This window comes from Bombina bombina, chromosome 1 (assembly GCF_027579735.1).
Source record: "Bombina bombina isolate aBomBom1 chromosome 1, aBomBom1.pri, whole genome shotgun sequence".
NCBI lineage: Eukaryota > Metazoa > Chordata > Amphibia > Anura > Bombinatoridae > Bombina > Bombina bombina.
In genome coordinates, this window is record NC_069499.1 from 917,061,101 (window position 1) to 917,086,318 (window position 25,218).

Here is a 25,218-nt window from a genome sequence, read left to right on the forward strand (position 1 = left end):
GGTATACTAGGCACTCAGAGTTGGTTCAAAATAAAAACAAATTTATTTAAAATTATAAAAGACACAACTCCTATTTGTGCCAGTAAAAACTTGGACAAATATAGAGAAACAATGCAACGCGTTTCTCAGTAAAACTGTTTCATCAACGCGTTGCATTGTTTCTCTATATTTGTCCAAGTTTTTACTGGCACAAATAGGAGTTGTGTCTTTTATCATTTTAAATAAATTTGTTTTTATTTTGAACCAACTCTGAGTGCATAGTATACCGTGGAGCTACGCTACCTTCTGGGTTGGATCCTGATCCTGATATCCTGCATATACACCTACCGGTTTAGTGTGTATACTGTGCTTGATTATTTCCTGTTTCCTGGAGCTGTGTTTCGGACACTAATCAGCTAGCTGGACTGCTGCAGAAATCCAGCCTGTCTCTATGGGCAAGATCGATTGCCTTTCCTACATTTGAGTACCCTGTGTTCTCCTTTTATTGCAAGCCATCAAGATTCACCATTGATCTGCACCATTGGAGCCTCTATCCATTGTATTTTTTTAAAAAACAAATGTAGATCATAATCTCTATTTAATCCTATAGGATGTAGCGTCTTTAAATTTGTAATCCACCAGACCTCTCTCCTTTTCAATAGCAGTTCCCAATCCCCTCCCCTTCTTGGTTTGGCTATATGGTCTATAATCTGAAACCTAAGTTGACTCACTTATCTGATAATAAAGCAATTATAATTAAAAATGCGGACAAGGGCGGCGCTGTTGTTGTCCTTGATAGGGAGTATTATACAAAGGAAATTTTGGCCCAACTTTCTGATGGTGGGGTTTACCAGATTTTGGATGGTGACCCACTACCAGAAATTCAAAAAGAAATTCAAGGAGTTGTCAATAGAGCGATTGAAAACCATATTATTACTAAAGATCTTGCCATTTTTTTTAATTAAAAAAACCCCTATTATCCCTGTTTTTTTATACTTTGCCTAAAGTGCAGAAAAGTTTAGATGAACCTCCAGGTAAGACCCGTTGTGGCCAGTACAGAATCAGTATTCTATAATATAGCCACTTTTATGGATAAAATTATTAACCCTTTGGCTTCTATACAAAAATCTTACTTGAAGGATACTGGGAATTTCCTTGATGAAATTAGTAAAATACAGAGTGAAGAATTTGACATCCTCTTTATATTAGTTGTAGCTAGTTTGTATACTACAATTCCCCATGAAGCAGGCATATCATCAGTATTAGAAACTATAAAACAAGAGACAAATTTTTCTAATTTAAAATGCAAGTTTATTGAGTATTTGTTGAACATAGTACTGTATCTAAATTATTTCCTCTTCCAAGATAAGTTTTATTTGCAAAAGAAGGGAACAGCCATGGGGTCTAATGTGGCCCCTTCATACGCCAATATGTTTGTCATCCAATTTGAAAAAAGATACGTATATACGAATGTAATATTTCAACTAAATTGCAAACTTTGGCTGCGTTTCATTGATGACGTGTTTGGCGTATGGAGGGGCACATTGGCTACATTGGAAGAATTTGTGGATGAGCTCAATAGAAGCACTGATAGTTTGAAATTTACTCTAGTTCATTCTATGGCAAGTATAAGTTATTTAGATACAACTGTATATAAAAAAGATAATATACTCAGTACAAACTATTATAAATAGGGAGAAAATAAGGAGAAGTAGTCCTTATAAAAAGATAGGGAATTCAGCACTCTCATATACACATTTAAAGGGACAGAGATATAAATATCTCAAGGTATCAACCTAAGTATTAAGATAAATAGAGCTGAGTGTGGAGCCAGGTGGAAACCCAGAATAAAGACTTGACAACTAGCATGCTTGCAAGGCACTCATGATTTTATTATTTACAAAAAGCAACAAAATTCTTAGTAAAGGTCATGTGACCATAAAAGTAATTTGAAACAAAATTTAATCAAAAATATGAGCTAAAAAGCTAAGTGAGACGTCTCATAGGAAAAACATAATTTATGTAAGAACTTACCTGATAAATTCATTTCTTTCATATTAGCAAGAGTCCATGAGCTAGTGACGTATGGGATATACATTCCTACCAGGAGGGGCAAAGTTTCCCAAACCTCAAAATGCCTATAAATACACCCCTCACCACACCCACAAATCAGTTTAACGAATAGCCAAGAAGTGGGGTGATAAGAAAAAAGTGTGAAGCATAAATATAAGGAATTGAAATAATTGTAGTTTATACAAAAAAATCATAACCACCACAAAAAAGGGTGGGCCTCATGGACTCTTGCTAATATGAAAGAAATGAATTTATCAGGTAAGTTCTTACATAAATTATGTTTTCTTTCATGTAATTAGCAAGAGTCCATGAGCTAGTGACGTATGGGATAATGACTACCCAAGATGTGGATCTTCCACGCAAGAGTCACTAGAGAGGGAGGGATAAAATAAAGACAGCCAATTCCGCTGAAAATAATCCACACCCAAACAAAGTTTAAAACTTATAATGAAAAAAACTGAAATTATAAGCAGAAGAATCAAACTGAAACAGCTGCCTGAAGTACTTTTCTACCAAAAACTGCTTCAGAAGAAGAAAACACATCAAAATGGTAGAATTTAGTAAAAGTATGCAAAGAAGACCAAGTTGCTGCTTTGCAAATCTGAACAACCGAAGCTTCATTCCTAAACGCCCAGGAAGTAGAAACTGACCTAGTAGAATGAGCTGTAATCCTTTGAGGCGGAGTTTTACCCGACTCGACATAAGCATGATGAATTAAAGATTTCAACCAAGATGCCAAAGAAATGGCAGAAGCCTTCTGACCTTTCCTAGAACCGGAAAATATAACAAATAGACTAGAAGTCTTTCGGAAATTCTTAGTAGCTTCAACATAATATTTCAAAGCTCTAACTACATCCAAAGAAAGCAATGATTTCTCCTTAGAATTCTTAGGATTAGGACATAATGAAGGAACCACAATTTCTCTACTAATGTTGTTAGAATTCACAACCTTAGGTAAAAATTTAAAAGAAGTTCGCAACACCGCCTTATCCTGATGAAAAATCAGAAAAGGAGACTCACAAGAAAGAGCAGATAATTCAGAAACTCTTCTGGCAGAAGAGATGGCCAAAGGGAACAAAACTTTTCAAGAAAGTAATTTAATGTCCAAAGAATGCATAGGTTCAAACGGAGGAGCTTGAAGAGCCCCCAGAACCAAATTCAAACTCCAAGGAGGAGAAATTGACTTAATGACAGGTTTTATACGAACCAAAGCTTGTACAAAACAATGACTATCAGGAAGATTAACAATCTTTCTGTAAAAAAGAACAGAAAGAGCAGAGATTTGTCTTTTCAAGGAACTTGCAGACAAACCTTTATCCAAACCATCCTGAAGAAACTGTAAAATTCTCGGAATTCTAAAAGAATGCCAGGAAAAAAGATGAGAAAGACACCAAGAAATATAAGTCTTCCAGACTCTATAATATATCTCCCTAGATACGGATTTACGAGCCTGTAACATAGTATTAATCACAGAGTCAGAGAAACCTCTTTGACTAAGAATCAAGAGTTCAATCTCCATACCTTTAAATTTAAGGATTTGAGATCCTGATGGAAAAAAAGGACCTTGTGACAGAAGGTCTGGTCTTAACAGAAGAGTCCACGGTTGGCAAGAGGCCATCCGGACAGGATCCGCATACCAAAAACCTGAGAGGCCATGCTGGAGCCACCAGCAGAACAAATGAGCATTCCTTCAGAATCTTGGAGATTACTCTTGGAAGAACTAGAGGCGGAAAGATATAGGCAGGATGATACTTCCAAAGAAGTGACAACGCATCCACTGCTTCCGCTTGAGGATCCCTGGATCTGGACAGATACCTGGGAAGTTTCTTGTTTAGATGAGAAGCCATCAGATCTATTTCTGGAAGACCCCATATTTGAACAATGAAGAAATACCTCTGGGAGAAGAGACCATTCGCCCGGATGAAACGTGTGGCGACTGAGATAATCCGCTTCCCAATTGTCTATACCTGGGATATGAACCGCAGAAACTAGACAGGAGCTGGATTCCGCCCATACCAGAATTCGAGATACTTCTTTCATAGCCAGAGGACTGTGAGTCCCTCCTTGATGATTGATGTATGCCACAGTTGTGACATTGTCTGTCTGAAAACAAATGAACGATTCTCTCTTTAGAAGAGGCCAAGACTGAAGAGTTCTGAAAATTGCACGGAGTTCCAAATATTGATCAGTAATCTCACCTCCTGAGATTCCCAAACCCCTTGTGCTGTCAGAGACCCCCACACAGCTCCCCAACCTGTAGGACTTGCATCTGTTGAAATTACAGTCCAGGTCGGAAGAACAAAAGAAGCCCCCTGAACTAAACGATGGTGATCTGTCCACCACATCAGAGAGTGTCGTACAATCGGTTTTAAAGATATTAATTGAGATATCTTTGTGTAATCCCTGCACCACTGGTTCAGCATACAGAGCTGAAGAGGCCGCATGTGAAAACGAGCAAAGGGGATCGCGTCCGATGCCGCAGTCATAAGACCTAGAATTTCCATGCATAAGGCTACCGAAGGGAAAGATTGTGACTGAAGGTTTGGACAAGCTGATATCAACTTTAGACGTCTCATGTCTATCAAAGATAGAGTCATGGATACTGAATCTATCTGAAAACCTAAAAAGGTTACCTAAGTGTGAAGAATCAATTAACTTTTTGGTAAATTGATCCTCCAACCATGATGTTAAAGAAACAACACAAGTCGATTCGAATGAGATTCTGCTAAATGTGAAGACTGAGCAAGTACCAAGATATCGTCCAAATAAGGAATACCACAATACCCTGTTCTCTGATTACAGACAGAAGGGCACCGAGAACCTTCGTAAAAATTCTTGGAGCTGTAGCTAGGCCAAACGGCAGAGCCACAAACTGGTAATGCTTGTCTAGGAAAGAGAATCTCAGAAACTGATAGTGATCTGGATGAATCGGAATATGCAGATATGCATCCTGTAAATCTATAGTAGACATATAATGCCCTTGTTGAACAAAAGGCAGGATAGTCCTTACAGTTACCATTTTGAATGTTGGTATCCTTACATAACGATTCAATATTTTTAGATCCAGAACTGGTCTGAAGGAATTTTCCTTCTTTGGTACAATGAAGAGATTTGAATAAAACCCCAGTCCCTGTTCCAGAACTGGAACTGGCAAAATTACTCCAGTCAACTCTAGATCTGAAACACATTTCAGAAATGCTTGAGCCTTCGCTGGGTTTACTGGGACACGGGAAAGAAAAAATCTCTTTGCAGGAGGCCTTATCTTGAAGCCAATTCTGTACCCTTCTGAAACAATGTTCTGAATCCAAAGATTGTGAACGGAATACATCCAAATTTCTTGGAAAAAACGTAATCTGCCCCCTACCAGCTGAGCTGGAATGAGGGCCGCACCTTCATGTGGACTTAGGAGCTGGCTTTGACTTTCTAAAAGGCTTGGATTTATTCCAGACTGGAGATGGTTTCCAAACTGATACCGCTCCTGAGGATGAAGGATCAGGTTTTTGTTCCTTGTTGTGACAAAAAGGAACAAAAACAATTATTACCCTGGAAAGAAAGGGAAAGCAGAGTAGACTTAGAAGACATAACAGCATTCCAAGACTTAAGCCATAAAGCTCTTCTAGCTAAAAATAGCTAGAGACATATACCTGACATCAACTCTAATGATATCAAAGATGGCATTACAAATAAAATTATTAGCATGTTGAAGAATAAAAATGCTATGAGAATTATGATCTGTTACTTGTTGCGCTAAAGCTTCTAACCAAAAGATGAAGCTGCAGCAACATCCGCTAAAGATATAGCAGGTCTAAGAAGATTACCTGAACACAAGTAAGCTTTTCTTAGAAAGGATTCAATTTTCCTATTTAAAGGATCCTTAAGGAAGTACCATCTGCCGTTGGAATAGTAGTACGCTTAACAAGAGTAGAGACAGCCCCATCAACTTTAGGGATTTTGTCCCAAAAACTCTAATCTGTCAGATGGCACAGGATATAATTGCTTAAAACGTTTAGAAGGAGTAAATGAATTACCCAAATTATTCCATTCCCTGGAAATTACTTCAGAAATAGCACTAGGGACAGGAAAAACTTCTGGAATAACTACAGGAGATTTAAAAACCTTATCTAAACGTTTAGATTTAGTATCAAGAGGACCAGAATCCTCAATTTCTAATGCAATTAGGACTTCTTTAATTAAAGAACGAATACATTTCATTTTAAATAAATATGAAGATTTATCAGCATCAACCTCTGAGACAGAATCCTCTGAACCAGAAGAACCATTATCAGAATCAGAATGATGATGTTCATTTAAAAATTCATCTGAAAAATGAGAAGTTTTAAAAGACTTTTTACGTTTACTAGAAGGAGGAATAACAGACATAGCCTTCTTAATGGATTTAGAAACAAAATCTCTTATGTTAACAGGAACACTCTGAGTATTAGATGTTGACAGAACAGCAACAGGTAATGTAACAGTACTAAAGGAAATATTATCTGCATTAACAAGTTTGTCATGACAAACAGTACAAACAACAGCTGGAGGAACAGATACCATAAGTTTACAGTAGATACACTTAGCTTTGGTAGTTCCAGCCCCAGGCAGCGATTTTCCAGAAGTATCTTCTGACTCAGTTTCAACGCGGGACATCTTGCAATATGTAATAGAAAAAACAACATATAAAGCAAAATTGATCAAATTCCTTAAATGACAGTTTCAGGAATGGGAAAAAAATGCCAGTGAACAAGCTTCTAGCAACCAGAAGCAATAAAAAATGAGACTTAAATAATGTGGAGACAATAGTGACGCCCATATTTTTTTAGCGCCAAAAATGACGCCCACATTATTTGGCGCCTAAATGCTTTTGGCGCCAAAAAGGACGCCACATCCGGAACGCCGACACTTTTGGCGCAAAAGAACGTCAAAAATGACGCAACTTCTGGCGACACGTATGACGCCGGAAACAGAAAAAAACTTTTTTGCGCCAAAAAAGTCTGCGCCAAGAATGACGCAATAAAATGAAGCATTTTCAGCCCCCGGGAGCCTAACAGCCGACAGGAAAAAAGTCAAATTTTTAAGGTAAGAAAAAAAAAAAATTGATTTATTCATATGCATTATCCCAAATATGAAACCGACTGTCTGAAATAAGGAATGTTGAACATCCTGAGTCAAGGCAAATAAATGTTTGAATACATATATTTAGAACTTTATAAAAAAGTGCCCAACCATAGCTTAGAGTGTCACAGAAAATAAGATTTACTTACCCCAGGACACTCATCTACATGTTGTAGAAAGCCAAACCAGTACTGAAACGAAAATCAGCAGAGGTAATGTTATAACAGAGAACCTATGAAATAGACCCCGTAGAAGGAGATCATTGAATTCAAATAGGCAATACTCTCCTCACATCCCTCTGACATTCACTGCACGCTGAGAGGAAAACCGGGCTCCAACCTGCTGCGGAGCGCATATCAACGTAGAATCTAGCACAAACTTACTTCACCACCTCCATAGGAGGCAAAGTTTGTAAAACTGATTTGTGGGTGTGGTGAGGGGTGTATTTATAGGCATTTTGAGGTTTGGGAAACTTTGCCCCTCCTGGTAGGAATGTATATCCCATACGTCACTAGCTCATGGACTCTTGCTAATTACATGAAAGAAATAAAGTGTCTAAAAAATGAGTGGCTAAATATAATAGTGACAATGCAACACCTCTATTAGAGGACAACCCCAAAAGAAAGAGTAATATGAGGGTAATGTTGTCATAATAATATAATGAGGATCTATGCAATTCACATAAACATTGAGCCAGAATAATACAATCACAAGAATACTTTAGAATGCATGTTTTCCAATTGGAATGAAATATAAACACAGGAAAAAGCTTTGCACAATCATATGCAGCATGCAACTATACCAAGTCTTAAAACACAACACCAACATCAGAGGACAGTCCCAAAGTTAAGGGTCAATACTGTCATGATATAAATATAGGATCTATGTGTTTTAAAGATGGGTATTGTATAGTAAATTTTGCATAGCTTCTGACAAACAGGATATTAGTAAAGCAGCGGCATTTAGCATGAACACACTGTCTTTTGGAAATTCCTACTACACCTCAAAGAATTGCAGCTTGCTGGAGTGATTTATTATTTTGTTTTGCATCTTGTGCAACACAGGAACATTCACCGGATTTGCAGCTTCATACCAAGGATTCTGTGCTTGATTTACATCGCAAAGGCTGTGAGTGCATGCTATGACTGTGTTGTTCTTTACAGGCAGTGGAAACTTACTTCATTTTTTCCTCCCGCAATACAAGTGGATGCCTGTTTACAACAGATTTGGAAGGACTTCCTTTAAATTGTGATGTGTTCATGCAAAATGCCGCTGCTTTACTAATATCCTGTTTGTCAGAAGCTATGCAAAATTTACTATACAATACCCATCTTTAAAACACATAGGCCTAGATTTAGAGTTTTGTCGGTAAAGACCCGCGTAGCTAACGCCGGCTTTTTTCTGGCCGCACCATAAAAATAACTCTGGTATTGAGAGTCCATAAAAAAGCTGCGTTAGGCTCCAAAAAAGGAGCGTAGAGCATTTTTAACGCAGCTTCAACTCTCGATACCAGAGTTGCTTACGCAAGCGGCCAGCCTCAAAAACGTGCTCGTGCACGATTCCCCCATAGGAAACAATGGGGCTGTTTGAGCTGAAAAAAACCTAACACCTGCAAAAAAGCCGCGTTCAGCTCCTAACGCATTGTTTGCTATGGGGAAACACTTCCTACGTCTGCACCTAACACCCTAACATGTACCCCGAGTCTAAACACCCCTAGCCTTACACTTATTAACCCCTAATCTGCCGCCCCCGCTATCGCTGACCCCTGCATATTATTTTTAACCCCTAATCTGCCGCTCCGTAAACCGCCGCTACTTACATTATCCTTATGTACCCCTAATCTGCTGCCCTTACCACCGCCGACCCCTATATTATATTTTTTAACCCCTAATCTGCCCCCCTCAACGTCGCCTCCACCTGCCTACACTTATTAACCCCTAATCTGCCGAGCGGACCTGAGCGTTACTATAATAAAGTTATTAACCCCTAATCCGCCTCACTTACCCTATAATAAATAGTATTAACCCCTAATCTGCCCTCCCTAACATCGCCGACACCTAACTTCAAACATTAACTCCTAATCTGCCGACCGGAGCTCACCGATACTATAATAAATGTATTAACCCCTAAAGCTAAGTCTAACCCTAACACTAACACCCCCCTAAGTTAAATATAATTTTAATCTAACGAAATTAATTAACTCTTATTAAATAAATTATTCCTATTTAAAGCTAAATACTTACCTGTAAAATAAACCCTAATATAGCTACAATATAACGAATAATTACATTGTAGCTATTTTAGGATTAATATTTATTTTACAGGCAACTTTGTAATTATTTTAACCAGGTACAATAGCTATTTAATAGTTAAGAACTATTTAATAGCTAAAATAGTTAAAATAATTACAAATTTACCTGTAAAATAAATCCTAACCTAAGTTACAATTAAACCTACCACTACACTATCAATAAATTAATTAAATAAAATACCTACAATTATCTACAATTAAACCTAACACTACACTATCAATAAATAAATTAAATACAATACCTACAAATAACTACAATGAAATAAACTATCTAAAGTACAAAAAATAAAAAAGAACTAAGTTACAAAAAATAAAAAAATATTTACAAACATAAGAAAAATATTACAACAATTTTAAACTAATTACACCTACTCTAAGCCCCCTAATAAAATAACAAAGACCCCCAAAATAACAAAATGCCCTACCCTATTCTAAATTACTACATTTCAAAGCTCTTTTACCTTACCAGCCCTGAACAGGGCCCTTTGCGGGGCATGCCCCAAGAAATTCAGCTCTTTTGCCTGTAAAAAAAAACATACAATACCCCCCCAACATTACAACCCACCACCCACATACCCCTAATCTAACCCAAACCCCCCTTAAATAAACCTAACACTAAGCCCCTGAAGATCTTCCTACCTTGTCTTCACCCTACCAGGTTCACCGATCCGTCCTGAAGAGCTCCTCCGATGTCCTGATCCAAGCCCAAGCAGGGGGCTGAAGAGGTCCATGATCCGGATGAAGTCTTCATCCAAGCGGGAGCTGAAGAGGTCCATGATCCGGATGAAGTCTTCTATCAACGGCATCTTCAATCTTCTTTCTTCCGGATCCATCTTGCAGACCTCTGACGTGGAACATCCTCTTCTCCCGACGCCTACTAGCCGAATGACGGTTCCTTTAAGGGACGTCATCCAAGATGGCGTCCCTCGAATTCCGAATGGCTGATAGGATTCCGTCTTGGATGATCGGAACAGCCAATAGAATGCAAGCTCAATCTGATTGGCTGATCGAATCAGCCAATCGGATTGAACTTGATTCTGATTGGCTGATTCCATCAGCCAATCAGAATATTCCTACCTTAATTCCGATTGGCTGATAGAATCCTATCAGCCAATCGGAATTCGAGGGACGCCATCTTGGATGACGTCCCTTAAAGGAACCGTCATTCGGCTAGTAGGCGTCGGGAGAAGAGGATGGATCCGGAAGAAAGAAGATTGAAGATGCCGTTGATAGAAGACTTCATCCGGATCATGGACCTCTTCAGCTCCCGCTTGGATGAAGACTTCATCCGGATCATGGACCTCTTCAGCTCCCGCTTGGATGAAGACTTCAGCCGGATCATGGACCTCTTCAGCCCCCCGCTTGGGCTTGGATCAGGACATCGGAGGAGCTCTTCAGGATGGATCGGTGAACCTGGTAGGGTGAAGACAAGGTAGGAAGATCTTCAGGGGCTTAGTGTTAGGTTTATTTAAGGGGGGTTTGGGTTAGATTAGGGGTATGTGGGTGGTGGGTTGTAATGTTGGGGGGGGTATTGTATGTTTTATTTTACAGGCAAAAGAGCTGAATTTCTTGGGGCATGCCCCGCAAAGGGCCCTGTTCAGGGCTGGTAAGGTAAAAGAGCTTTGAACTTTTTTAATTTAGAATAGGGTAGGGCATTTTGTTATTTTGGGGGTCTTTGTTATTTTATTAGGGGGCTTAGAGTAGGTGTAATTAGTTTAAAATTGTTGTAATATTTTTCTTATGTTTGTAAATATTTTTTTATTTTTTGTAACTTAGTTCTTTTTTATTTTTTGTACTTTAGATAGTTTATTTCATTGTAGTTATTTGTAGGTATTGTATTTAATTTATTTATTGATAGTGTAGTGTTAGGTTTAATTGTAGATAATTGTAGGTATTTTATTTAATTAATTTATTGATAGTGTAGTGGTAGGTTTAATTGTAACTTAGGTTAGGATTTATTTTGCAGGTAATTTTGTTATTATTTTAACTAGGTAGCTATTAAATAGTTCTTAACAATTTAATAGCTATTGTACCTGGTTAAAATAATTACAAAGTTGCCTGTAAAATAAATATTAATCCTAAAATAGCTACAATGTAATTATTCGTTATATTGTAGCTATATTAGGGTTTATTTTACAGGTAAGTATTTAGCTTTAAATAGGAATAATTTATTTAATAAGAGTTAATTAATTTCGTTAGATTAAAATTATATTTAATTTAGGGGGGTGTTAGTGTTAGGGTTAGATTTAGCTTTAGGGGTTAATACATTTATTAGAATAGCGGTGAGCTCCGGTCGGCAGATTAGGGGTTAATAATTGAAGTTAGGTGTTGGCGATGTTAGGGAGGGCAGATTAGGGGTTAATACTATTTATTATAGGGTTAGTGAGGCGGATTAGGGGTTAATAACTTTATAATAGTAGCGGTGCGGTCCGCTCGGCAGATTAGGGGTTAATAAGTGTAGGCAGGTGGAGGCGACGTTGTGGGGGGCAGATTAGGGGTTAATAAATATAATACAGGGGTCGGCGGTGTTAGGGGCAGCAGATTAGGGGTACATAAGTATAACGTAGGTGGCGGTCGGCAGATTAGGGGTTAACAAATTTAATCGAGTGGCGGCGATGTGGGGGGGGGCCTCAGTTTAGGGGTACATAGGTAGTTTATGGGTGTTAGTGTACTTTAGAGTACAGTAGTTAAGAGCTTTATGAACCGGCGTTAGCCCAGAAAGCTCTTAACTACTGACTTTTTTCCTGCGGCTGGAGTTTTGTCGTTAGATGTCTAACGCTCACTTCAGCCACGACTCTAAATACCGGAGTTAGAAAGATCCCATTGAAAAGATAGGATACGCAATTGACGTAAGGGGATCTGCGGTATGGAAAAGTCGCGGCTGAAAAGTGAGCGTTAGACCCTATTTTGAGTGACTCCAAATACCGGAGTTAGCCTAAAACCAGCGTTAGGAGCCTCTAACGCTGGTTTTCACGGCTAACGCCAAACTCCAAATCTAGGCCATAGATCCTATATTTATATCATGACAGTATTTACCCTTAACTTTGGGACTGTCCTCTGATGTTGGTGTTGTGTTTTAAGACTTGGTATAGTTGCATGCTGCATATGATTGTGCAAAGCTTTTTCCTGTGTTTATATTTCACTCCAATTGGAAAACATGCATTCTAAAGTATTCTTGTGATTGTATTATTCTGGCTCAATGTTTATGTGAATTGCATAGATCCTCATTATATTATTATGACAACATTACCCTCATATTACTCTTTCTTTTGTGGTTGTCCTCTAATAGAGGTGTTGCATTGTCACTATTATATTTAGCCACTCATTTTTTAGACACTTTATTTTCCTATGAGACGTCTCACTTAGCTTTTTAGCTCATATTTTTGATTAAATTTTGTTTCAAATTACTTTAATGGTCACATGACCGTTACTAAGAATTTTGTTGCTTTTTGTAAATAATAAAATCATGAGTGTCTTGCAAGCATGCTAGTTGTCAAGTCTTTATTCTGGGTTTCCACCTGGCTCCACACTCAGCTCTATTTATCTTAATACTTAGGTTGATATATTTATATCTCTGTCCCTTTAAATGTGTATATGAGAGTGCTGAATTCCCTATCTTTTTATAAGGACTACTTCTCCTTATTTTCTCCCTATTTATAATAGTTTGTAATAGTTATATAGGGTCTGCACCTCTAGTTTGATTTTACTACACAGAGCTAAAATATTGGTAAATGGCTCCCTTATCTCCATGTTTTAGATAATATACTCAGTACTGATTTATACAATAAACCCACTGACCGCAACACATTATTACATCATGATAGTTTTCATCCCAAACATGTTTTCAGGTCTATCCCAAAAAGCCAATTTGTAAGGACCTTAAGAAATGTGAAGGATAAAAATTTACAAACAATAAGATTAGAACAAATGGCAGAAAAATTTAAACAAAGAGGATACCCACGGTCCTTAATATCTACTTGTAAACAGGAGGTTTTGACTGAGAGAGGAGAAAGCAATCCAGTAACGTAGTGCAACAAAAAAGACCAGGTTGCATTTTCCACAGAATATAGTATGTTTAGTGAGATAATCTCTGGCATTATTAAAAAACACTGGTACTTGTTAAATAAATATAATCCACACATTAGTGAATTCCAAAACCCACCCATTCATGCATACAAGAGGGTAAAAAACCTAAGAGATACGCCTGTTAAAGCTGATTTGGCACTAGGAAAGAACAACAGATGAATTACCTGACTACCCCCAAGAAGGGTTCTTACCCGTGCCTTCATTGTGCGCAGTGCTACTCCATTATTAAAGGTAAATTCATAGCACAGGTAAATGACAAGAAGAAGAGAGATAAATGGCTTTTTTACATGTAACACTGATCATGTAGTTTACCTATTGAAATGCCCATGTGGGCGGGGCTATGTAGGGGAAACAATACGCCTCATCAAGGATAGAATTAGTGCACATAAGTCCTCTATTAGATGTGGGGATAAGTCTCTTCCAGTATCTGCCCATTTCATTGAAGCTGGGCACTCAGTGAGTCAAATTAGGTTTCAGATTACAAAAAAACAGAAGCGCTAAAAAATCCACTATTAGTATGAGAGAAAAGGAAATCAATTTGCTGTTAGTAACAATGATTTAATTAATGGAACTAAGATGGTGCTAGAAAGCTGTGGGATTCTAAAATAAAGTGTAAATAAATGGAACCTTATCCTTGTACCCGCTGTGGGTTTCTGTTTAAGCCGTTAAACTGTATCGAAGATCTATCTTAGGTAAATACCTATTGAGAAAGGGTTCCTTTTATAAATAAAACCAGAATGCTCAAATCTTAAAAATATAAATTTAATCTTTAATTACAAATAGTACAATAAAATTACCTCAAACAACTTTTCAATTAGCTGCTCTAAAAAATGCACAATATAATAATAATAATACTCATCTCATTCATTCCATGTAAATTCATTCAAAAAACATTCTTGTATATAAAAAGAATTCTTCTATATAAAATGTCAATCTAAATAATGCCCTCTACGCTATGATTTTACAATCCTAAGTCTCAATCTTCTCATGGACCGCTATATAAACTGTATTTACAGACTCTTTCCTTGCAAAAAAGTTATATGACCTCGCCTCATGGATTGTATCAACAACAAATTATATTTATAACTGTATCCTTATGTATTTAGCTGTTTCCAGAGCTTGTAGCCATACAAAGTCACTCTTGAAAAGATATATATAATAGGTACTAAGACAATTTTTCTTCTGATTAGTAATGTAATGTTTAAAACTTATGCAAGATCCTTATCCCAGCGTTTCACTTTTGAAAGTGATCTGTATATTCAAGTGTGTCAGGGTTTTACCATTCTGTACCTTTAACTACTAATTACCATACTGCTATTTAAGGCTCCACCTAGTGTTGAACGTTGCTTGGTAATTTGTTCAGTCACTCACTGTTCCTGAACGCTACACACCCAGCCATTCCCTCCTGTCTAAGTTGGGATTCCCTGCTACTGATTCTAATTTCTGTTACTCAAGACTTGCGGTATTGCAGCACCTCATCTCTGTTCCTGTCTCTCTCGCTGATGCTTGCTTCCTGCTCACTCGCATGCTGGTCTGTTGGCGTGTGACGTCACGCCCGACTTGTCTCTAGGTGAAACCGCAGCCGCCACACACTCTCACTGAATCTCTGCACACGCTGTCTGCATTACTTCTCCGGTAACTCCGCTTCTGCTCCACGCTGAGGATACTATTTGGGAAGTCGGTTTGTATATACTACCATCAGGATTACCGGTCTGTATTACCAATATACAAATAAGGATATCTTGCCTCTCATGTCATTTGTTGCTGCTTGCCTCAAGTAATCAAGTAATCAAGTTTACCTGCCATACTAAGCTATTAACCAGTTTATTTCATGTACTAACTGTTACATCAACTCTTCCGCTTGTGATTCATTTCATTGACTTGCACAGTGACTTTTGCCATATCTAACATTATGCTTCAAGGTACTGCTCCCTTTTGCATTAACCACTGATGTACTTTTTGTGCTTAAACTGACTTTAACTCAGCAACTTCTCACAACTGCAAATCTTGTATCCGGTTGTAAATAACCAATGAACCTACCTTGCACAACTCTAACTAAAGTGTGTGTGTGTGTGTGCAAGCTATGTAAATATTTTATATGTGTGTGATGCGAGTCTGCAACTATTTTGGAAGTGAATAAGTTTCTCTCTAAACTCTGGAATTCGAGTTATCCTACATTACCATACTATATTGTTGTTTAGCTCATTCCATTCCTCTTGTATACCATCTTCACACTGTATCCTACAGTAGTGACCCTCAGATCTATGAGCATAACAGGGTTCACACAAGTTAGATCTTAGTGAACCCGAGGTAAGGTGTGAGACTGAGTGGTCCTGCAAGAACAAGGGTACTAGTTCATACTTAAACATAACAAAGTGTCTCTTTATACTTAGTCTTTGTAACGTGTTATTCGATATTTTGTAACAAAGTTTTTGCACTTGAGAATTTATGGGGGACTGGGAACATAGATTCCTACAGTACTCTGAGCTCAGTGCGAATCTCGTGCTATTTAAAAGATATTTAAAAGATATATAGATGACATCATTATTATTTGGAGGGGAAGTGAGGATGACCTAAAGGAATTATTTTGTACAATGACAGAGGCCTGACATTTACTTATCAGATTAGTAGGGAGAGTATTACATTTTTAGATCTAGATATAAAAGCAGATAATTTAGGGCTAATTACTAAAACACATTTAAAACCTACAGACTCAAACATTTATATACATGCGGCAAGTTGCCACTTTTCCAAATGGAAAAAGAATATACCAGTGGGACAATGCCTTAGAATTAGGAAGAATTGCACAAGAATTAGTGACTTTGAAGAACAAATGACACTTTTGGAAGGTAAATTCAAAGAAAGGGGATATAAGGAAGATAATGTTAGGAATGTGATAACAAGAGCAAGAAATACTGAGAGGGATTCGCTGTTAAACTACAGAACTAAAAACACCCAAACTAAAGACGAATACGACGTGCCTTTTGTAACGGAATATAGTGATAACCATAATACAATAAGAAAGATTTTAAAGAAGCATTGGAACATTATAAAGAATGATCCCATAATAGGTGATAAACTCCCACACTATCCAATGATGGTCTATAAAAAGACCAATAATTTTAAATCAATGCTGGCACCCAGTGAGTTTAAAAGGAAGAAAGTGAGTCATAAAAATAAGGATAAGGTCTTATGGGGTAAGGAAGTAAGTGTTTTTTTCCCATGCAATACGTGCAAATCCTGTAAATATAGTACAAAAAAGAAAAAAAAATCTAATTCCAAGCACAAATAAAGAATACAAGATAAAGGATACCATTAGGTGTAATAGTAAGGGTGTCATATATATATTACAATGTTCTTGCAACCTAATCTATGTAGGAGAAACAACTAGGATGCTCAGGGACAGGATACGTGAGCACATCTGGAATATAGAAAAAGGGAAATTAGAGACCCACCTACATCAGTACTTTAGGGATATCCATAAGAATAATCTATTGGAGAGGGGGGATTATGAAAACAAACTCTTAAAGAAAGAAGCCGAGATTATCTATAATTTTAATACACTCCATCCAAATGGGCTCAACTCAGAGTTGGAAATTGGTCCTTTTTTAGTGTGATATATATTGATAGTAATTAAGTAAGGAGAGGAGTTACTACAGAAGTAATTATATATTCAAATAGAGTAAGATCCCATTAGTGGGCTTTAAATTAATTTTTAGATAGGGTAATTTTCTTCCCAAACCTCAAAGAGATATTTATTTTTATTTTTATTTTATATTTATAATTTTCATGTTGTTTTTTTCCTATGGATGAATTTTAACAAAATAATATATTAAGATAATTTTTACATATAGAATTTTTATGTATGCATTTTTGTGTATGGATTAATATATGGGTTTAATAACTATGACCTCTCTCTGGATTTTTAGAAAGTTTTTAATTTGCAGAAGAGATTTTTAGAAATGGCTTCAGAATTGCTTTAATTATTTCTTAGAGTATTTAGTTATGTTAACCTTATGTTCATCGTGTTATTTACAAGCATCAATTAATTGTAAAGATTATTATCATATTTTATATTATATGGTGAAAAGGTACATAAGACAATCTAAAGTTTTTTGAGAAAGGAGAATAACATGAGGATCCCTCCAATTGCAAGTTCATTTGCAGATTTAGATAGGAAGTAGAACACCATTTGACGAATCACCAGAACCGTTGGGGTATTTAAAGGAGCATTTGAGCAGCACACAGTATCTTGATAAAGCACCAACCTACAGGGGTGAAACGCGTAGAAGGACTGTGCAAAAAAGAATTGTGAGCTCAATACACCTCGGAAACCCTGCTTTTACAGTAAGCCTAGATCGCCGATCCCAAGTAAAGAAAAACCCGAACTCTGCGTACAGAGTACTCAAGTGCAGAGGGAGCGAGACTTAGGACGGTTGAGAAAGGTAGTAACCATCTGAATACTTGCGCAAGTAACACGGAGATAACGGAGGCCGGTGACGCGCAGTGAGTAGCGTGATCGACCCCGGTGGAACACAACTCGAAGGGACTTTGAGGAGAAGCAGGTGAGAGCAATACAAATACAAGCGACAGCTCATAACCCCTGTGAGATAAGAAATCCTCAGTACACTGAAGTTTGATAACGGATTCTCAAGTGCAAAAACTTTGTTACAAAATATCGAATAACGTTACAAAGACTAAGTATAAAGAGACACTTGAATATACAGATCACTTTCAAAAGTGAAATGCTGGGATAAGGATCTTGCATAAGTTTTAAAAATTACATTACTAATCGGAAGAAAAATTGTCTTAGTACCTATTATATATATCTTTTCAAGAGTGACTTTCTATGGCTACAAGCTCTGGAAACAGCTAAATACATAATCTAAGCATACAGTTATAAATATAATTTGTTGTTGATACAATCTACGAGGCGAGGTCATATAACTTTGCAAAGATCATTTTTGTTTATACCCACAAGGAAAGAGTCTGTAAATACAGTTTATATAGCGGTCCATGAGAAGATTGAGACTTAGGATTGTAAAATCATAGCGTAGAGGGCATTATTTAGATTGACATTTTATATAGAAGAATTTTTTTATATACAAGAATGTTTTTTGAATGAATTTACATGGAATGAATGAGATGAGTATTATTATTATTATATTGTGCATTTTTTAGAGCAGCTAATTGAAAAGTTGTTTGAGGTAATTTTATTGTACTATTTGTAATTAAAGATCAAATTGATATTTTTAAGATTTGAGCATTCTGGTTTTATTTATAAAAGGAACCCTTTCTCAATAGGGATTTACCTAAGATAGATTTTCGATCCAGTTTAACGGTTTAAACAGAGACCCACAGCGGGTACAAGGATAAGGTTCCATTTATTTACACTTTATTTTAGAATCCCACAGCTTTTTAGCTCCATCTTAGTTCCATTAATTAAATTTTGTACTAACAATTACTGCTTGGGAAGGAGGCAGTTATATTAGATTGACTAGGTGGGGAAAGTCTAGCGCTTCACATCAAAGTATTTAAATTCAAAATTGTTAGTAACAATAACACACACAGAAAAATTGTAACAGTCTTACTTTGATATTTTCAGTCAGTCCATATGATATAATGTGTCCAATATGGGATAATTTATTGATGTTTCCTTAGGTGTTTCATAAAACAAACTCAAATCCAGCAGCCTTAAAAGATGCAGCTCACAGGGAGTTGGCTGTTTGTTCCACAGTCGGCAAAATATCCAATACAACAAGATCTAAAGCACAAGAGAAAAGACCACAGGATAGTGTGAGATCCGATTACAAATTTATTGAACACGCATAATAGAACTACTCACAGGAGTTCCAATTTAAAACGGCATATCACAAATAGATGCTCGTGATAATAATTTGAAGGGGGTTCCAGTGTTCCGACTGCGGCACAATCTGTGAATCAAACCGGCGTGTGACGTCACCACCCGGTCTCCTTCACCACGTTGTCACAAACACACCTCCTCTTCAAACTGTCACTCAAAGTCCAAGCATTCAGCGCCTCAACGCGTTTCTCCACCTCCTCTGGCGGCTTTCTCAAGAGTACTGAATGCGGATCACAGGCTGTAATTTATACTATTGGGAGTATGCTGCCACCTACTGTCCATGAGGATAATAACATATTTATAGTTCATATCAATTGGCTGAATTCAGCAGCATATTAAGTTATTCCATAGTGGTTAAAATTAAATTACAACTAATCACATCAATCACATTAAAAAATTAGCAGCAATACAATAAAATAAATACATAAATATTACATTAAATAATCCAAACTAATATAACCTTAATATATTTCATAAATATTAGAATATGCCTAAAAATACCTATAAATCATAGTAGTTAATGTTCACTTCTCTATATAATTAATAAAAACACAATATTGTTATTAATTCATCATTGAAGAATAAATATTAAAAACAAACTTATAAAACAATGACATAATAAATATGAACAGATAAATATTAATACATATTAACAGTACCAAATATATTATTACATAAATTAAAAAGAAATGCAAATAATTATAAATACTCAACCAAAAGTATATATATATACATTTAAAAAAAAATTATTTAAAAAAATAAATAAAATATAAACATCTATCTAAGACATTTAGTGAGCATGTAGCTAATATTATAAAAACATAATTTATGCTTACCTGATAAATTTATTTCTCTTGTGGTGTATCCAGTCCATGGATCATCCATTACTTGTGGGATATTCTCCTTCCCAACAGGAAGTTGCAAGAGGATCACCCACAGCAGAGCTGCTATATAGCTCCTCCCCTAACTGCCATATCCAGTCATTCGACCGAAACTAGCCGAGAAAGGAGAAACCATAGGGTGCAGTGGTAACTGTAGTTTAAAATTTAGACCTGCCTTAAAAGGACAGGGCGGGCCATGGAATGGATACACCACAAGAGAAATAAATTTATCAGGTAAGCATAAATTATGTTTTCTCTTGTTAGGTGTTTCCAGTCCACGGATCATCCATTACTTGTGGGATACCAATACCAAAGCTAAAGTACACGGATGAAGGGAGGGACAAGGCAGGTTCTTAAACAGAAGGGACCCCTGCCTGTAGAACATTTCTCCCAAAAATAGCCTCTGAAGAAGCAAAAGTATCAAATTTGTAAAATTTTGAAAAGGTATGAAGCGAAGACCAAGTCGCCGCTTTGCAAATCTGTTCAACAGAAGCCTCATTTTTAAAGGCCCAGGTGGAAGCCACAGCTCTAGTAGAATGAGCTGTAATCCTTTCAGGGGGCTGCTGTCCAGCAGTCTCATAGGCTAAGCGTATTACGCTACGAAGCCAAAAAGAAAGAGAGGTTGCCAAAGCCTTTTGACCTCTCCTCTGTCCAGAGTAAACAACAAACAGGGAAGATGTTTGACGAAAATCTTTAGTCGCTTGTAAGTAAAACTTTAAAGCACGGACTACGTCCAAATTATGTAAAAGATGTTCCTTCTTTGAAGAAGGATTAGGACACAATGATGGAACAACAATCTCTTGATTGATATTCTTGTTGGAAACTACCTTAGGTAAAAAACAGAATTTATGCTTACCTGATAAATTACTTTCTCCAACGGTGTGTCCGGTCCACGGCGTCATCCTTACTTGTGGGATATTCTCTTCCCCAACAGGAAATGGCAAAGAGTCCCAGCAAAGCTGGTCACATGATCCCTCCTAGGCTCTGCCCACCCCAGTCATTCGACCGACGGACAGGAGGAAATATATATAGGAGAAACCATATGATACCGTGGTGACTGTAGTTAGAGAAAATAATTCATCAGACCTGATTAAAAAACCAGGGCGGGCCGTGGACCGGACACACCGTTGGAGAAAGTAATTTATCAGGTAAGCATAAATTCTGTTTTCTCCAACATTGGTGTGTCCGGTCCACGGCGTCATCCTTACTTGTGGGAACCAATACCAAAGCTTTAGGACACGGATGAAGGGAGGGAGCAAATCAGGTCACCTAAATGGAAGGCACCACGGCTTGCAAAACCTTTCTCCCAAAAATAGCCTCCGAAGAAGCAAAAGTATCAAATTTGTAAAATTTGGCAAAAGTGTGCAGTGAAGACCAAGTCGCTGCCTTACATATCTGGTCAACAGAAGCCTCGTTCTTGAAGGCCCATGTGGAAGCCACAGCCCTAGTGGAGTGAGCTGTGATTCTTTCAGGAGGCTGCCGTCCGGCAGTCTCATAAGCCAATTGGATAATGCTTTTAAGCCAAAAGGAAAGAGAGGTAGAAGTCGCTTTTTGACCTCTCCTTTTACCAGAATAAACAACAAACAAGGAAGATGTTTGTCTGAAATCTTTAGTAGCCTCTAAATAGAATTTTAGAGCATGGACTACGTCCAAATTGTGTAACAAACATTCCTTCTTTGAAACTGGATTCGGACACAAAGAAGGTACAACTATCTCCTGGTTAATATTTTTGTTGGAAACAACTTTCGGAAGAAAACCAGGCTTAGTACGCAAAACCACCTTATCTGCATGGAACACCAGATAGGGCGGAGAACACTGCAGAGCAGATAACTCTGAAACTCTTCTAGCAGAAGAAATTGCAACCAAAAACAAAACTTTCCAAGATAATAACTTAATATCTACGGAATGTAAGGGTTCAAACGGAACCCCTTGAAGAACTGAAAGAACTAGATTTAGACTCCAGGGAGGAGTCAAAGGTCTGTAAACAGGCTTGATCCTAACCAGAGCCTGAACAAATGCTTGAACATCTGGCACAGCTGCCAGTCTTTTGTGAAGTAAAACAGATAAAGCAGAGATCTGTCCCTTCAGAGAACTTGCAGATAATCCTTTCTCCAAACCTTCTTGTAGAAAGGATAGAATCTTAGGAATTTTTATCTTGTTCCATGGGAATCCTTTAGATTCACACCAACAGATATATTTTTTCCATATTTTATGGTAAATTTTTCTAGTTACAGGCTTTCTAGCCTGAATCAGAGTATCTATTACAGAATCTGAAAACCCACGCTTTGATAAAATCAAGCGTTCAATCTCCAAGCCGTCAGTTGGAGGGAAACCAGATTCGGATGTTCGAATGGACCCTGAACAAGAAGGTCCTGTCTCAAAGGTAGCTTCCATGGTGGAGCCGATGACATATTCACCAGGTCTGCATACCAAGTCCTGCGTGGCCACGCAGGAGCTATCAAGATCACAGAGGCCCTCTCCTGATTGATCCTGGCTACCAGCCTGGGGATGAGAGGAAACGGTGGGAATACATAAGCTAGGTTGAAGGTCCAAGGTGCTACTAGTGCATCTACTAGGGTCGCCTTGGGATCCCTGGATCTGGACCCGTAGCAAGGAACCTTGAAGTTCTGACGAGACGCCATCAGATCCATGTCTGGAATGTCCCATAATTGAGTTATTTGGGCAAAGATTTCCGGATGGAGTTCCCACTCCCCCGGATGGAATGTCTGACGACTCAGAAAATCCGCTTCCCAATTTTCCACTCCTGGGATGTGGATCGCAGACAAGTGGCAGGAGTGATCCTCCGCCCATTGAATTATCTTGGTCACTTCTTTCATCGCCAGGGAAGTCCTTGTTCCCCCCTGATGATTGATATATGCAACGGTCGTCATGATGTCTGACTGAAACCTTATGAATTTGGCCTTTGCTAGTTGAGGCCAAGCTCTGAGAGCATTGAATATCGCTCTCAGTTCCAGAATGTTTATCGGGAGAAGAGACTCTTCCCGAGACCATAGACCCTGAGCTTTCAGGGATTCCCAGACCGCGCCCCAGCCCACTAGGCTGGCGTCGGTCGTGACAATGACCCACTCTGGTCTGCGGAAGCTCATTCCCTGTGACAGATTGTCCAGGGTCAGCCACCAACGGAGTGAATCTCTGGTCTTTTGATCTACTTGAATCGTCGGAGACAAGTCTGTATAATCCCCATTCCACTGTCTGAGCATGCACAGTTGTAATGGTCTTAGATGAATTCGTGCAAAAGGAACTATGTCCATTGTTGCAACCATCAATCCTATTACTTCCATGCACTGCGCTATGGAAGGACGAGGAACAGAATGAAGTACTTGACAAGAGCTTAGAAGTTTTGATTTTCTGACCTCTGTCAGAAAAATCCTCATTTCTAAGGAATCTATTATTGTTCCCAAGAAGGGAACTCTTGTTGACGGGGACAGAGAACTTTTTTCTTTGTTCACCTTCCATCCGTGAGATCTGAGAAAGGCTAGGACGATGTCCGTATGAGCCTTTGCTTTTGACAGGGACGATGCTTGAATCAGGATGTCGTCCAAGTAAGGTACTACTGCAATGCCCCTTGGTCTTAGAACCGCTAGAAGGGACCCTAGTACCTTTGTGAAAATCCTTGGAGCAGTGGCTAATCCAAATGGAAGTGCCACAAACTGGTAATGCTTGTCCAGAAAAGCGAACCTTAGGAACTGATGATGTTCCTTGTGGATAGGAATATGTAGGTACGCATCCTTTAAATCCACGGTAGTCATAAATTGATTTTCCTGGATAGTAGGTAGGATCGTTCGAATAGTTTCCATTTTGAACGATGGTACCCTGAGAAATTTGTTTAGGATCTTTAGATCCAAAATTGGTCTGAATGTTCCCTCTTTTTTGGGAACTATGAACAGATTGGAATAAAATCCCCTTCCTTGTTCTCTTATTGGAACTGGATGTATCACTCCCATCTTTAACAGGTCTTCTACACAATGTAAGAATGCCTGTCTCTTTATTTGGTTTGAAGATAATTGAGACCTGTGGAACCTTCCCCTTGGGGGTAGTTCCTTGAATTCCAGGAGATAACCTTGAGAAACTATTTCTAGCGCCCAAGGATCCTGAACATCTCTTGCCCAAGCCTGAGCAAAGAGAGAAAGTCTGCCCCCCACTAGATCCGGTCCCGGATCGGGGGCTATCCCTTCATGCTGTTTTGGTAGCAGTGGTAGGCTTCTTGGCCTGCTTACCCTTGTTCCAGCCTTGCATTGGTTTCCAGGCTGGTTTGGGTTGTGAAGTATCACCCTCTTGCTTAGAGGATACAGAATTAGAGACTGGTCCGTTTCTGCGAAAGGGACGAAAATTAGGCTTATTATTAGCCTTAAAAGACCTATCCTGTGGGAGGGCGTGGCCCTTTCCCCCAGTGATGTCTGAAATAATCTCTTTCAAATCAGGTCCAAATAATGTTTTACCTTTGAAAGGAATGTTAAGCAATTTTGTCTTGGAAGACACATCCGCTGACCAAGACTTTAGCCAAAGCACTCTGCGCGCCACAACAGCAAACCCTGAATTTTTCGCCGCTAATCTAGCTAATTGCAAAGCGGCATCTAAAACAAAAGAGTTAGCCAATTTAAGTGCTTGAACTCTGTCCATAACCTCCTCATACGAAGATTCTTTACTGAGCGATTTTTCTAGTTCCTCGAACCAGAAACACGCTGCCGTAGTGACAGGAACAATGCATGAAATTGGTTGTAGAAGGTAACCTTGCTGTACAAAAATCTTTTTAAGCAAACCCTCTAATTTCTTATCCATAGGATCTTTGAAAGCACAACTATCTTCGATAGGAATAGTAGTGCGTTTGTTTAGAGTAGAAACCGCCCCCTCGACCTTGGGGACTGTCTGCCATAAGTCCTTTCTGGGGTCGA